The sequence below is a fragment of the Larimichthys crocea genome, chromosome XXIV, assembly GCF_000972845.2.
Source record: "Larimichthys crocea isolate SSNF chromosome XXIV, L_crocea_2.0, whole genome shotgun sequence".
NCBI lineage: Eukaryota > Metazoa > Chordata > Actinopteri > Sciaenidae > Larimichthys > Larimichthys crocea.
The window spans coordinates 6240421-6256499 of NC_040034.1; positions in this window are offsets into that span (position 1 = coordinate 6240421).

Below are 16079 nucleotides of genomic sequence, written 5' to 3' on the forward strand. Positions count from 1 at the left end.
TTGTGGCCACATGTTTGCCTCCCTTTCAGATTTCAAACTCACGGGCACACAGGAGCATTGTGAGTGTTCATTATTGACAGAGCAACCTGTTGGGCGATGAGCAGAGGAGGAAGCAGCAGTAGAGCTCTTGGTTAGTGCGTTCAGGGCCTTCGTAGATGGAGGGAGCAAGAGGGCCTTTTACTGACTACTTAAAGCCCCTACAGAAGAGCAAGTGACTCACATGGCAAACGCATGACGCAGGCATCTCACACACATTTGCGCATGGATACACAAATACTCGTGTGTCCGTACACAAACACATTCGTTCTTTCTATCTGTCACACACACACACACGCACGCATATGTGTGCATGCGCACGCTCGTGCAAAACAAAGCTGGCTGTCTCTTACTCACAGGCTGTGGAAACAGATTTGCCTCAATGCCTTCATTGTCTCACGAGGGGTAGAGGAATACAGAAAGAGATGTAGCACTGTAAAGCGGGAAGAGATTTGCCTTCCATCGAGACTCGGCGGAGGAAAATTAGTACACATGCAGATGTAGCTCGTTGTACAAGTCCATCTTTTGCATGCTTGCTGCACTAATGCTGAGCAGTTGCACAGCTGGAGGGGAGAGACTCAGAGGAGGTGAGGGGACATAGGTTTTTGGTTAATTCTTAACAATAAGCGCTCTGTAATCATCTCACTTTGCTTGCGCACTGGCAAAAAAAAACAAACTTTGGGCCCTGAAAGTGCCACTAAGAGTCTTTTCTTGGAAGTTTTGCACACAGCTAATCGTATGCAAATACATGAACATGGGAAGTGAGTGAATCTAAATAGAGATGATCTGATTGTCAGTCATTGCGTAACAGAGTTTGCAGTTTGTGCGTGTAGGGATTAAAAATACCGTAAGTGACAGTACAGTATGTGTCAACACACAGCTCCCCTTTTTTTACAAGTGTGCTCACAGGGCGAAGGAAGCCTGAAGGGGGCCGAAGAGTATTACAATAAGGCTTATCCTGCTGGATGTGGTTTATTCTGCCTTATTCAAGTCTGCACGCAGGCAGAAGATAGAGTCGAGCCTCTATAGGATCCAAAGAAGTGGTGGTGGTGGTGTTGTTGGGCACTAACGCCAGTTAGGCCTATAGCTAGGTTTGTATGGGTGTGACCTTGGGATGTGATGACCTCATCAACATCCCTGCCTGCAAAGCTAATCTGTTACATTCTGAAGGATGCTCCTACGATGGAGCCACCCATGAAGGTGACATTGGTGAGCCGGGCTGGTTGGCGTGTTGGAAAAACACACCCTCCCCACACACCCTTTTGCATCCCTCCAACATTCAAATGAGGATTACACGCACGCAGATGCGTGTGCAAATACAGCACCCGTGTTGAGTCACGTGACGCAGATATGAAGATTCACACACACACACTTGCCAGTCATGACGAACCAATGTTACCTGCTGTGACTACACGAAACTCAAACCCTCAGCTGGGATCAGCTGGTCGCCAACATGCATGCCTGCAGCAGGTGTTGCAACACGGAGGCGGTTAAAAAGGTCAATCGGACCCTAAATGATCAGCACATTTTCTACCTGATCACATTTTTTTTGCACTCAAGAGTTGCTACCATGTACGACAGAGTCAGTTTATGCTGTCAACAGATGCCCTTGAGCAAGGCACACAAGACATATGCCCTTATGTGCTGGTTGCACACAAGTTTTTACAAGCACACTGTTTGATCCGTTCCTCCTTCTGAATATGTCTCACTTTGTTTTAGGTGTGTTTACACGGGAGCAAAGTTTCAGTTGAATGTGGCCCCCCAAGCGCGTGCACACGCACGTGCACACGCACATGCACGCACACAGGAGCTAAAACTCTCTCTCTCTCTCCCTGATCTTGAGCAGCGTGCATCGCTCTGCCTGCTGAAGGTTAAAGTATCATCTGCATGCATAAACATCTGCGAGAGGCGGCGAGTGAAAAAAAAAAACGCATCGCAGCTTTGTAAAAGCTCACATTATAAGACTGGTTATGTATTGAACATATATGCATGACACAACAGGAGTGTGTTTGTTTGTCTAGTGTGTGAACTTCTCCTCAAAGATGACGCTTCTCTGCATGCAGACATACAAGCTCATGCATCGTTGCAAGATGCATGCACGGAGAGATGCTGCTGCTGCTGCTGCTGTTGTTGTTTCTTTTTCGTTAGTGATCGGAGCCTTGTCTGTTGTGTTGTGGGCATGTAGTGCGGCCGACTGGTCTGTGTGTTCACTTCAACTGTGTTTCTCTCTCAGACTCGGAGGAAAGCATGAGTGGACGGTTTCAAGCTCCCCTCTCGCTGAATTGATTCTACTATGGGTCCTCCAGAAACACGGCTCTGAAACACGGGGGAGGCGCGCTGCAAACTCTCCCTCACGTCGGCCGCTTGTGACACTTCCAACGCCTCACCTTTGACGAAATCAACTTTGCAACACAGGTGATACAATTTAGGATGACGTCAAAACGCGCCCACCCGCTACCAACACCTGTTCTGGTGGTAATGCACGTTTCAAACTCACCCCTGTACCCTAAGATGGTATATTCCACAATTTATTCCAGGGAAAGACTGACAGTTTTTTGGGTCATGAAGCAGCTGTTCAAGTCAGTGGTTCGCCCTCCCTCCGCAAGAATAAGGAATTAGTACATTTCAAATTAGATAACGACAAACGTTGGTGCAAGAAGAGGGGGGGGAAAAAAAGTATGACATTGTGTCCGTGGCATAAAAATTAACCATTTAAACATAATCAAAAACATATATTTTTAATGCCAAACTAATAAAAAAATAAAAACATTTTTCTTTTTTACCACAGTTAATTTTCTAACACATTAATATGAGCTGTGTGTGTGTGTGTTGTTTATATTTTGCACTTTCCTTTTATTTTTTTAAATTCTGGTGACGTTAAAGGAGAGTCACACACACACACACACACACACTGTAGCAGACCTACAGTAGAAAGTGTTGAGTTGAACAATGGTGGAATTACTGTTGACCCCTCTTCAATAAATCCAGTCCACGTCCAATCCATCACCCTCCGATATAGGTTTAAATTACAGTTTTTAAAACATCTGCTTGTTTGTTATAAATTCCACCATCAACACCTTTAAATTTGTGCACAGATTAACACGTGTGCGTGTGTGTCCATTAACGTGTGACTTGGATTTGTGCATCGTATTGTGCTGCATGCGTGCACTGCTGATTGTTTTTGTGCACGTGTGTGTGTGTGTGTATAAGCGTGCGTGTTCGCACATGCACACGTTGGGTCAAGCCCCTTGGAAACAGCAGCAGAGGTCCTCTGCTTTTAAGTGGATTAAAACTCCCAGCACAATCCCCAGGGCCAGCAGGCATTGGACAGGACCGGGGTGTAGTTTAGATGAGGACTTAAGACTGATTATCTCTCATGCTGCCTTTGTTTTTTTGCTGCTACTGTTGCATATACGGGCAATACTGCGTAATATATGGAAATGTCTGCGCATATTAGCAGGGGAGACAGGTATTAGCCAGTCAACTCTGTTTGTATTTTTACCATCTGTGTTGAATCTTTTGCTGAGTTTCAGTCCAGCTCCGCTTTTGAACATCAGCTGTTACCAACTTTGTCGTGCTGCCGCAGTGGAAAGATTCCTCAGCTCTGAATGTATACCTGCAGAGTGTTTATGTTTAGTCTGCCGTCATGCAGCCTGTCTTATCTTTGCTATAATACATGAGCTCCTGTTATGGTTTCCCCAGGACCCGGCGTGTCACTCCCATACTTCTTGCAATGAGTCATCACCAATTAACCAGGTCAATATTTCTGTGCTCCAATTGTTGCATACTACTTTTGGTATCTAACTATATATTAACTACTGCGCTTCAGTACAACACGTCTTGTATAAATAGGATATTATATTTCTGATTCATTGCCAAAAGATTAAGTTATTACCTTCAACATATAGGCTACCACACCAGAAAATACATTATTTTTATGTCGTGGATGAAGTGCCACTTTTCCTAAATGCAACGTGTCACAATTTGGTTTATGTTATGTTGTATTTATGTTTGTGTTAAGCAATATATTGTTGCAAACTCAATGGTTGTTTTCCTTTTTGTGACCCCGCATGATCTTCATAACCTCTATAATCTTCTTAGGATTTATGAGGCTTGCAACCAATGAAACAAATTAAATGATCCAGCTTTTTTTCACTTACACACATGTCGGGACAGAGGGATAGCAGTTGGTTTATTAAGTGAGCATCACCAGGTCTTCAAAAGCAATGACAATACCAGTATAGAAATGAACTATACCCTATAGTCATAATGCTTTGGGTGTGGATCTGCCCTTCCAAAATCATATTATCTGCTCTGTCTCTGTTCCTCCCTCCTTCCCTGTTACTGTCGGCTGTATACAACCCAATGATGCAGAGTTGCTATAAAATTAGTGTTTAAGGAAGTAATGACAGTCAAACAGCGATGCTCCCAGCCAACAAGATAACAACGTCTTTGGCATACAGAAGGCGATATGCTCTACTTATCCAACTTTATATATATATATATATAAATATATACTTTGCCTTTTTTACTATGCAGCCCAAATCTGCACACTGGTGAATTAATTTGACAATGTCTCCTACATGTAGGATGAGGGTTCAACCCAAAGAAGATGAAGACAACGCCTCTTCACTTCCTCCTTTTGTACAAAATATCACGGATACAGCCGTTACCAGCTTGCGCTGGTGACTTCATTTGGAGCCAGAGTCCAGTAATGATCGGGTTTGGTATTAAGGTGCTGCCCATACACCCACGACTCAACATACATACACAACAACATGGCAAGAACCACCAAAAATGACTGAAACCATCTTTGGAAAAAGTGTATTTGGCCTATACTTATATACTTACGTACCCATGACCCATCTGCTAACATGGAGAGGCGCAGTTTATGATCTGTACTGCAACCAGCCACCAGGGGACTATTGAGATGTATTGGCTTCATTTTTATAGTTTTGCCATCACACATCTTTATATAAAGTCTATTTAAACCTGTTTATCAGCTTGTTATAATTAGGTTTAAGTATGATTGTGCATATTACAAAATAAAATACAATTGGCAGCTAAATGTACAGTTATATGTCTTTAATTTAAAGTAGCTAAGAATTAGCCACAAACTCCAAACAAACTGAAGGCAGCAACTCACAAGAAGGGAGGGCAGACTGGACGCTACAGTGACTCAGTTAAATTAAAATGTATTTATAGAGCAGCAAATTATAACACAAGTTATCACGTGACACTTTCCATATAGAGCAGGTCTAGACCACACTCCATATAATATTATTTATAGAGACCTAACAATTGCCACCATGGGCAAGTTCTTGGCGACGATGGTAAGGAAAGACTCGAGGTACAAAAGTGCTGTTACGAGACAGGACTGGACTAGGGATAGCATGCTAATTGTGTCTTCAAAACAATACATAGTCATCTAACATAAGTTTAGTTCATCTTTGAATAAAAACTAAACTAAAATTTAAACTAAAATTTTCAAGCTTCCACTTACCTTTCCATCACCAGCTATTTTCTACTTTGTTGGATATGTCTTCGCTTATCAATGTCAGCTTCATAAAACCTAAAATAATAAAAATAAGACAATCTAGTACAATGTTTTAACCAAGCTTGTAGTGTAAACTAATATGAAGTTATTACTTGCTTTGAACAGAACAAGGCGTAACCAAAACCCTTCCAACCATGCCACAAGTCTGCACATCTGATCAAAAGCTGATGTTAGTTTAGCAGGCGTTGAGGTGCCACCAGTTTATCATGGACACGTTTTCAGATAAGTTCACTACATGTTGAGTTTGGCAGTTTTTGGTGGTATTCTTCGCTTTACACAACATACTTCAAGATAATGTGAGTATTTCTAGTAGAAAAAATGAACTAAGACAAGCTAATTTTCCTTGATGGACACCGACATTCATTTAATCCATTGAGCAATGGGATTATTCTGTTGATCTTTGACTTACAACCAGTGCTAACATTTTATATTGTGTTGCTTTACCCCTGAGACTGTAAAACATTTTAGATTTGAGAGTGTAGAGTGGCTTTAGAAGATGTAATCATATATCTGCTGAGATCTTGCTTGCTGCCCTAATGTTAGCCCCCTAGTTGCCAAATTGCCAGTTAGCTGGCTGCAGCCATCTTGTACAGAACAAAAAACATCTCCGGCATCTATTGTGACAAGATATAAGCAGAGTGTGTACTCTTAAGACTGAAAGAGGAAGTTACACGGTTGCGTTAAGGTTGCTGACTTTTGGCACGTCTCTGGTTGTTGATGACCGTTTGAGATAGATCGATCTCTTCGGTGTAAGTATAGAATTACAATCAATGCACAATGTAGCCTATGTACGGAATTACAATCATAATTGCAGCAATCATTGTAGCCTTTTTTTTCTCACAATTGCAGTCTGGTAAGGCTAGGGTTTTTTTTGTTACATGGTGACGCCCACAAAGAACCTGATTGGACAGACACTAAACCTGACCCTAACCCTCAACCCTTCCCCAACCATGACCATTCATTTCTCTTTCAGCTATTGTCATACATGAACCATTCAAGTGCAATCAAGGGCAAAGACTTGTTGGACCCGTGTGATTTCTCTGGTTGAAAAACCCTACACATTAAACAGTCATTATATTGTAATTCAAAGAAGTGGTAACATTCATCTCAGGTAGTTGGGTAATCTCAAATATGAAAGTTGCTACATTCAGTTCCACATTTTATCCGCTGGTATCACAGAAGTGAGCAAATATAAATTCACTTTATTGCTGCAACATGTTGACCTTTTTGTAGTTCCCCATGAATGACTTCTTCCATTGTTCTGGAGAAGCTGGATTTGTCCATCTCCTTCCACAGTTTGGCACATCGAACTTGTCTTTGCAAACTTGTCAGCCTTCATGAATTGTCAAGAATTATATTCCCAATGACGCTTTGGTGGACGAATGATGCTTTTGCTATTAACTAGGGTTGCACATCTCTCTGCTGTAAAATTCTATACGCATCTAGATACACAGGTTATGGTTACGATTCAAAAACGATGTACTTTTCTTACAGACCGATTCGATACAAATCGATACAGTGTATGATACGATCGTAAAAACTGACAAAAGCAAAACTAATTAACCACGCAGTATATTTACACACGTAGAAGCATGTTTAGAAGAACATACATCGGGAAAATGGCCAAATCTGAGCAAGTAAACAAAGTCTGGTGGGCTAAACGCTTGTTTCTGAAATGCTCACAGTGGGGTTTGAAGTCGCGTGCAGGACGGACCAAATATGCTATGTTCACGCAACGTGCTGCGTGAGCGTGGCAATCCGGTGGATTTTCCCAAAAGTGTGTGAAGCCACCAACCAATTCCAAGTCTCGCGATACCCGATCCATGACTCTACAACCGACTGATCTAGGAATTCATGGCTAATTCGTATCGATTTAGGAGGCTACTACCGACACAGCCATATCTCTCACTTGTTAAACTGAATATCCGGTCGCATCAGTTTATCGTTCACAACCTTACTATTAACTCTCTTAACTATCTTTTTTTTTTTTTTTTACCATAGACTTGAAACTCTCCTCCTTGCACATGACACATCTGGTTTCCTAGGACACTTGTGGTTGCCTAGGAATGATGTTAGGTTTTACATGGTGATGACATCACCCTACCCCCGATCCTCAGTGTTGTCGCAGCTCTCGAAAAGCCGGTTTAAGTGGCTGGAACAGGGTCAATTTTAATGTCTGAGAACTGGTGTTTTGCAAAGTAAATTCTCAAAAATTTTGTTCAGAAACCAGTTCCAACACCGGTCCCTTGTTGGTGGAAAAGCCTCAGGGGTGAAATGGGATCAGGCCCCACAGAACCCCACTGTGTGTGGGTGTGTGTGTGTGTGTGTGTGTGTGTGTGTGTGTGTGTGTGAATGCACGTATACCTGCATGTATATGTGTGCATGTCCGTAAGAGTGTGTATGCATGTATATGGGTGTGTGGGCGTGGATGAAAGTGCGTGTGCAGTGTGTATGACTGTGTGTGTGTGTGTGTGTGTGTGTGTATCTACTCCCGCCAGCCTCTAATGGGGATCATGTGTGGAGTCAGCAGTGCAGACACACAAAAACATGCTAACCCCCACCCCCCATGCACGGTCCGCATTAACACGCATGTGCACGCACACACGCACACACGCGCAAACACATACGGACATGCACACAAATACACACATATACACACACACAGCGTGCCTCAGTCAGCGAGTTAAGAACAACTCCTAGGGGAGATAAAGCACCAGTTTCTATGTGTGTGTGTGTGTGTGTGTGTGTGTTCGTGGTAGAACACACACTGTTTCAGAAGGATGGGGGTTTGGTAGGGAGAGGGGGGAGGGGAGCAAGAGGAAAGGGGGGAGTGAAGAGAGAAAGGAGAAAGATATGGGCAGTGAGCACAGGCAAAAGGATGGAAAGGGTGTGTGTGTGTGTGTGTGTGTGTGTGTGTGTGTGTGTGTGTGGACGAGCAGGGAAAGAGACGGCGAGCGAGTAGAGCGGGAGAAAGCAGAAGATCGGCAGAAAGGATAGAGTGAATGGCTGAGAATAAGAGAAAGAGAGAAAGAGAGAGGTTGAGGGGCCCCGTGCAGGGGGGGGGCAGGGGGGGGAGAGGAGGCCCTGTAGTTTTAGCCGAGGGGCGAGACAGTCAACAACACATGTATCCAAACCTTCAGACAAACCTCTTCATCCAGGACAATAGCGCAGTGAAGCACAAACCTGCTCTGCATGTTTGTTACCACCACAGCTTCATTCACTGGCATTTGTGTTGTTCTTTCTAATGTGAATGTTTCCTGTTGACCCCGAGAAGAATCAGCGTTGCCCCCGGCGGTGCCTGATGGGGATGTGAATGTGAATACACAGTGAACGATCACGGGTTTATTCAATGCACACTTTCTAACGCAAGAAAACAACAACGCTCCAGATAAAATCATCGTTCTATACAGTGTAAATAGAAAATTAATTCTATGTAATGATCACACTGGTCTGAACATCGAACTGCAAACACAGAGCTCCGGGCAATCCAAAAATCTAAAACACCTTTTCTTTCGTTGGCTTCAACTAAAACACTGACAGTTTGGTGAGCTCACTGCAACTCATTTGAGTTTTTTGATTAATAATATAGTTATGTTGCCATTTATATTATAGTGTGTTGTTGTTACATTAGAATGAGCTCTTTATATCTACAGAGACAGTGGGTCCTCTTCCTGCACCGTCATGTTGGCCCAGAACGAACAAACCAAACACTTGAGTTTTAAGGCCACTGAAGCTTCTCTGACACACTTGGAATCGGGGAGGCGAGCGGTATTCAGTTGGTTGGACCTTTAATTTTATTTATTTTAAAGAACCTTGAGATGCATTCAGACTCATTACAGACCAAATTAGATGCAGCAGAACAGAAGAGATATCTACAGTTTCGTTCACATTCTTCTTCCTTGTCAATACCTACAATGTAATCTCTATAAACAGATGCACATAAAGGCAGAATCTGTAACCAAGGGACCAAGATTTTTGCACTGAAAGCATTCTAGTTTCCGTTTGTAGTCTGAATAGTGTTGACCAAGCGTCTTTGAGTGAGCTTTGGTTGCTATAGTCCATGTCGAGAGCAAAAGAGGTGAAATGCATTGGCTGAAATGTAGTATTGGAATCCAAAAGCTATGGACTGATGACGATTTTCATATTCAGATAACTGTTTATAAAGTTTAGCAGGAACGTGTCTTTCCCGTCAATCTCACCTGTCAAGTTTCTAAACACACTGCAGAGGAAGTCTCGGCCCAGATATCTGTTTTTTTGGATATCTGCTGGCTAAACCGGAAGCACAGAAACTTTGGCCATTGCCTCCAGAGGCTAAATTATCATCAGGATGACAGCTGATGCAAGATTGCCCACAATGTAACACTACTACTGACTTCTCTGCCTAAAAAAGAGATCAGAGTTAAGAATTCGGCTACAGAGGTAACTTCACCTCGTTCTAACTCCAAACCCCAAACAAGTGACATCACTTGATTTATCAGTTTTGATTTATCTGGATTCAAAGTAGCACTACTTTGTTTTTCTCCCCAAGTTGAACATCACAGTTGCACACACACACATTGATCCATCATATCCTTATCCTGACATATGAGCAAACATTTGTCTATTTTCACATCTAGCAAAATATTATTATTATTATTAGCATTCGCACGTAGCATTACTAATGTAAGCCCAATATCCACTCCCCTTTTAGCTCTGTTTTGGTCTCCACCACCTTCAGAAGGTTGTATTTGTCCTCTTTAGCGGCATAGTGCTCCACTATGTTCACCTGCTAGTCACTGTTTGGTACTTGTTAGGTAACGTACTGTACAGTGGGTTTAGCAGTAACTTTTTATCGGAACAGTGATGAGGACATCAAAATAATGAGGTGAAAAAAGACTTAAATGTTCCAACGAGCATCGAGCATTTCACATTAGCCTTTGACATTTGATTAGCATCAAAAGTGTCCTTGTCATTTTCTGCTTACATTTTCTATGTTGGAGCACTTTCAAGGCTTGAATGGCCTTGAAACTCTCCAAGTTTAATTGTCAGAACGACAGATGAGAATTGGAAAATCTCTTTTTTTTATGACAAGCACAACCCTCAGTAAATAAAGAATTCAACTTACCTGTAGAAACATTTGGTCACCAAGCTTCAGAATTCAGTTGTTTGCTCTACTAACACTGAGCGGAAGCTAAAGATTAGAAAGAGTATAAACCTGCTAAAATATTCAGCAGTTTAAATTGGCTCAGATACTGGGTCTATTTTGAATACATTCTTTAACTAGGCGTGGTCTTTGTTTTCAATGACGCATTTTGAATTTGCTGCAACTGATTTGCTTCTCCTCTTAGCAACTGAGCCTCATGGGTGTCGAAGAACATGACGTTTACATGACAATGCTGAGATCATTAGAAGTGATTGCCAAAACATAAACATGTTGTAGATTATCTCGTGTTTTAAACATTGAAAATACCATAAAAACAAAAACTTTAAATTGCAGTCAGGGAAAAAAACTTCAATATTCAAAAGCTCTACCAAGTAAGTAAACTATTCCAACACGAGGCATACACAAAAGAGAAAATTCATCAGGACACTTTTACAGTAGCAGTTGTTAATATATTAACAGGACTTTGAAGAGCCACATCGCCATGGTCACTGGAGAAAAGCAGCAGAACGCACCGTTCTCAATCTCAGAAGGTGACAGAACTACAGCATCTGAAATTACTCTACTAGTTGAAAGAAAATAACATCTGTAGACTGTCTGTGCAGCCAATTATACCACCGCACACTCGTGTTTGTGCGTCTGATAAAAAAAAAATAAAAAAAAAAGGTCTTGTAACTGTTCAAACGTTTTTCAAGAGGACACGCAATCTGGTTCCAATTTGACATCCAAGTCAACATATGTCTCTGTCGCGAGCTTTCAGGTCAAATGTAAATAAAAGACTGTGAGCACTTTATGTTGTGAATTCTTCACACAGAAGAAGAAAGAAAATTGCCACATTGCTGAATCCGTACCAAATGTATGACTTAAGCCTGCGTGAAGGTAAAAAAAACTTCTTATATGTGATTTTGTAACTGTTAAATGCATTTTTATACCTCCTGCTCCATTATTTGGCTGAGTCACCGGTTTAGTACTGAGTTATGACTAGCTTTCTTTGCAGCTAGGCTTTCATCTAAAATGCAAAACTAACTGTAGCTGCAGCTTTTGCCTAAGAAAGTCCAGTCTTTTGTTGACGTGAAGTAGCTAAACATTGTCTAGTAAAATCAACCACATTATCTGATTAGATAAACACTTTTGGCATGTAAACGTTACAGTCCTCTAAATTTTCATCTTTTTTTTTTTGTTCTGACAGCTGGAGATTGTGATAAAATCAGAATAGTTTTACTGAGCAGGGGAAAGAGTTATATAACTGTTTATTCACAGCGGCATGACACTTAAAAGTGTCCAAACTAAATAATTATCAAAGAAAGCAGGAATTTTAAACTAAAAGACTTTTTCTTTTGTCGTTTCTTTTTGCACAGAAAATGCCATGAGGTAAGTTCATGTCCTCGTCTCGTTGAACCAGAAACATTTTTCAGGGTCACTGATTGGATGAGCAAGGACAGAGAATTGGTGAGTTTCAACATGAACACATGATATCACTATATAAACACACAACATGTAGACATAACATATGAAGATGGAAATTAGCCATAAAAAAAACATGTGTTGCCTTGTAAACCTTTCATAGCCATGTCTTCTTTAGCACAATACATGTAGTGTAAGTAATACTAAAGCTCACTAATTAACACTTTGTATCTTATTTGTCTGCAGACAAACGTAGAAATAGCTAACAGTAATAGTTCTCTTGGTGAACGACATATTGGTGTCACAAGAAAGTCCCAAAATAGTTTTAGCACCAAACTTCCCCTAAAAACTTTCAATTATTGTTTTTACTTTTCCGTTTGTGCAGAGATTTACTGAAGCACAACGTTTTAAAGGTCCAGTGTGTAAGGTTTAGGGTTATTTATTAGTAGAATATTGTTCTTCACAATGTTTTCATAAGTGGATAATCACAGGATTATACACTTCTACAGAGACTAATGTGTTTCGATTAGCCCAGAACAGAAAAACCAAACAAGATTCTCAAGTTTCTCCTACTGTATATGCTTGGAAGGGGAGGGTGAGGCGAGCTGTATTCAGTTGGTAGCAATCTGCCATTAACTCCTACACACTTAGGTTGGGATCTTATGAGATGCTGGTAGGCAAGCCGGGCTAGCTGTACACAGAGGCGTGAGAGGCGTAACGATCTTTCGATCTTTCATAAAACTCTCCGCGACAGCACCAATAAGTGCATTGCCCAAACTGTTCATTTAATGACATGTCGTATGCATGGCACAACTCCAGAGAAAATAAACCCAAACTGTGATAAATGGGCTTTGGATCCTCTCCTCCGATTTCGACCTCGAGTTGTTGCTTCCTAAAAGGCCTCTACAACCGAATAAGGTGAAAGGTTGTTAACCAACATGTTACTATGTCAGATGCCTACAGTGTATGTGTGTGTGTGTGAATTTTTTTCTGTGTGCGTGTGTGTGTTTATATGTGTCAGTCCCTAAAGGCATCTCGCTGTCAACCCCAGGAACTTGTGTGTCTGACTGTAAGTCCACAGTCCTGCCCTGTCAGAAATAGGCCGGGTTAGGTTAGAAAATGTTTCATAAGCTTAGACTGACCTCTTTCCTCTCTGCTTCTCCCTCTCCACCATCCGCCCCCCTCTCTTTCTCTTGGTGTCACTGTCTTCCTCTCACCCAAACATTAAAACAGTCAATGGTATCCTGTACTTTTATGACAACATGCACACTGACACCTGAAAAGTCTACTTTCCATACTGTTTTCTCTTTGCTGCGCCACAACCCCGACTTCCTACACAACTCCCCGTTTCTTCATTTTTAATCTCTTGGAAAAAAGTCTCCGTTCTCATTAATATTTCCTGCATTCTGTTTCTGATAGCTTTGTGCTCCAAGAGTTATATCCTCCCGACTAAACTGACTGAGGGAGGTGACTGAAGTACTTGAATGTATATGACGCTATGTGTATGTGTGCAGGTGTGTGCACAAATGTGTGTGTGTGTGTGTGTGTGTGTGTGTGTGTGAGTCTCTGTCCATGCGTGCAGTTTGCCGGTCTGCATATGGATTTGTGTGTGTGTGTGTGTGAGCATGTAATTGCATGCATGTGTCTCCGTGTTTGTCTCCGTCTACCATTTGACTGCCATCTGAATCTGTGGCACGTACAGCACAGCTACGAAACGGCAGATAGACAGACAGGAGGAAGGCAGGAGGGAGGGAGGGAGGGAGGAGAAAAAAAAGGAGAGGGGGGAAGGAGGGGAGCGGGGCAGGAGGGGTGAGAAGGAGTGAAGAAGTAGAGAAGAGAACAAGTGAGGAGGAGGAGGAGGAGGAGGGGGTGAGGACAGGGAGCAGGAGAAGAGAGACAGGCAGAGAGAGACGGTGAGCATGAGAGAGTTAGACAAATAGAGATACAGAAAGAGAGAGACAGGCTCGGAGAAGGAGGTGGTGGAGGGTGTATATGTGTGTGTGTGTGTGTGGGGGGGGGTGCATCAGCATACAGAGGCAGTCTGTGGTCTTCCAAGCAGCAGCAGCAGCAGCAGCAGCAGTAAAAATAGGGGAGAAGAAAAACAACGATGGCTTGAAAGATTAAATTCCTGTTGGAATAGGAAGTGCAGAGAGAGAGAGAGAGAGAAAGGGAAGGGCAGAGGCTGAAGGAGGCGATGGGAGGACTGGGTGCTGCCTGGGTAAAGGTGCTGGCTTTGGTACATATTGTTTAAATATGCACTAAAATGCTCAAACACATTCAAGAAGAACAAAAGGTGATGGAGGAGGTCTTAAAATGTAGAGGACTTGATGATGAAACATTCCCAGCAGAGTCACCGTGGACCTCGGAAGCAGAAAGACACTTAAAGGATCAATCCGCAAACATGTTTCTTCACTTGCAGCTCGTATTTAGCCGAGCAGATCGCTCTGAGACTTTATGTTTCTGCAGCAAGATGATTGTAGCTCCATTGTTTTTGTTTTTGTTATCATTTTCATACAGAATTTCCTTGACAGACGATAGCACCAATTAGTGCTTTTACCTCCACTGTATCAGGCTGGTGGCACACATCCCGAGGTGTGTTCATACCAAATTTTTGCCTCACCTTATTCAGGCAAAAAATACCACCACACGGTTTTAGCAGGCCACGATTATTTGCACCAAACAGCCACTGTACCGACTGTACAGATGTCAGCTGTACAGTCATGGCTAAAAATATTAGCACCCCTGCATTTCTGTCACATACAGTAATGCACTACTTCTCCCCCCAAAAAAATGTTGCAACTACAAATACTTGACAAAATTATTGGTACTACGACCAGACTAACAGAAATCAATCACCTCCTGTAACCATCAGTGAGTTTCTACATCTCTGTAGTTGAGTTTTGGACCACTCTTCTTTTGCCAGCTGCTCCAGATCTTTTAGATTTGACAGGTTCTCCAAGTCTGGACTCATTATTGGAAACTTCAGAGCTATCCAGTGCTTTGTCAAACCATCAGTACTTTGTGAAGTATTCTTTGGGTCATTGTCCTGCTGTAAGACCCATGACCTCTGATGGAGACCCAGCTTTCTGACACTGGGTGCTACATTGCGCCCCAGAATTCTGTGGTAGTCTTTAGATTTCATGATGCCGTGCACACAGTCAAGACATCCAGAGCCTGAAGCAGCAAAACAACCCCAGAACATCAGTGAACCTCCACCATGTCTGACCATGAAGTCTTGTTCCTTCTGTTATTTTCTCATAGTCTTTCTTTGTAAATTTCTTGCCTCTCTACGGGCATGACATTCTGGCGTGTTTTTTGCTTCCATAAAAAGACCCTCGACTTTTGCAGATCTATCAGTTTGTGTCTATTTGTCGTGTACACTCATGTCCCAGTGGTTCTCAAAGCTGGAGGCAATCCTGCTTGAGGGACATGAAGCTATTCTTAGGATGGACTGTGAATGTCCAGGAGTAAAATATGTACTGTATTTATGTCGCGCCTTTTCTAGTCCTACCCATTGATGGCACTGGCTGCCATGCAAGGTGCCGACTGCTCATCAGTGTGGGAACTAATCATCACACATACACACCAATGGTGCAGTATCTTGACTGAGGACACTTCGACATGCAGATTGGAGGAGCTGTTGTTGGAACCACCAATCATCTGATTAGTGAACAGGCTCTACGTCCTGAGCCAACAAACTCCAAACTCTACAAACTTACACGAGGAGTTAAATTAATGTGATATTTGTGGGGGAAATAAACAAGAGTTTGGTGACGCTATTGTGCTGATGATGAATGATTTTTAAAAAAAGAAATTGCGGGACAGAGGGCATGAACTTTTTCAGCTTCTGAAGGGTGACAAAGTTTGAGAATCACAGCTTTGACCAATTTTTTCTGCAGTTGCTTCATCTAGAACTTCACTTGGTTCAATCTGAACACACTT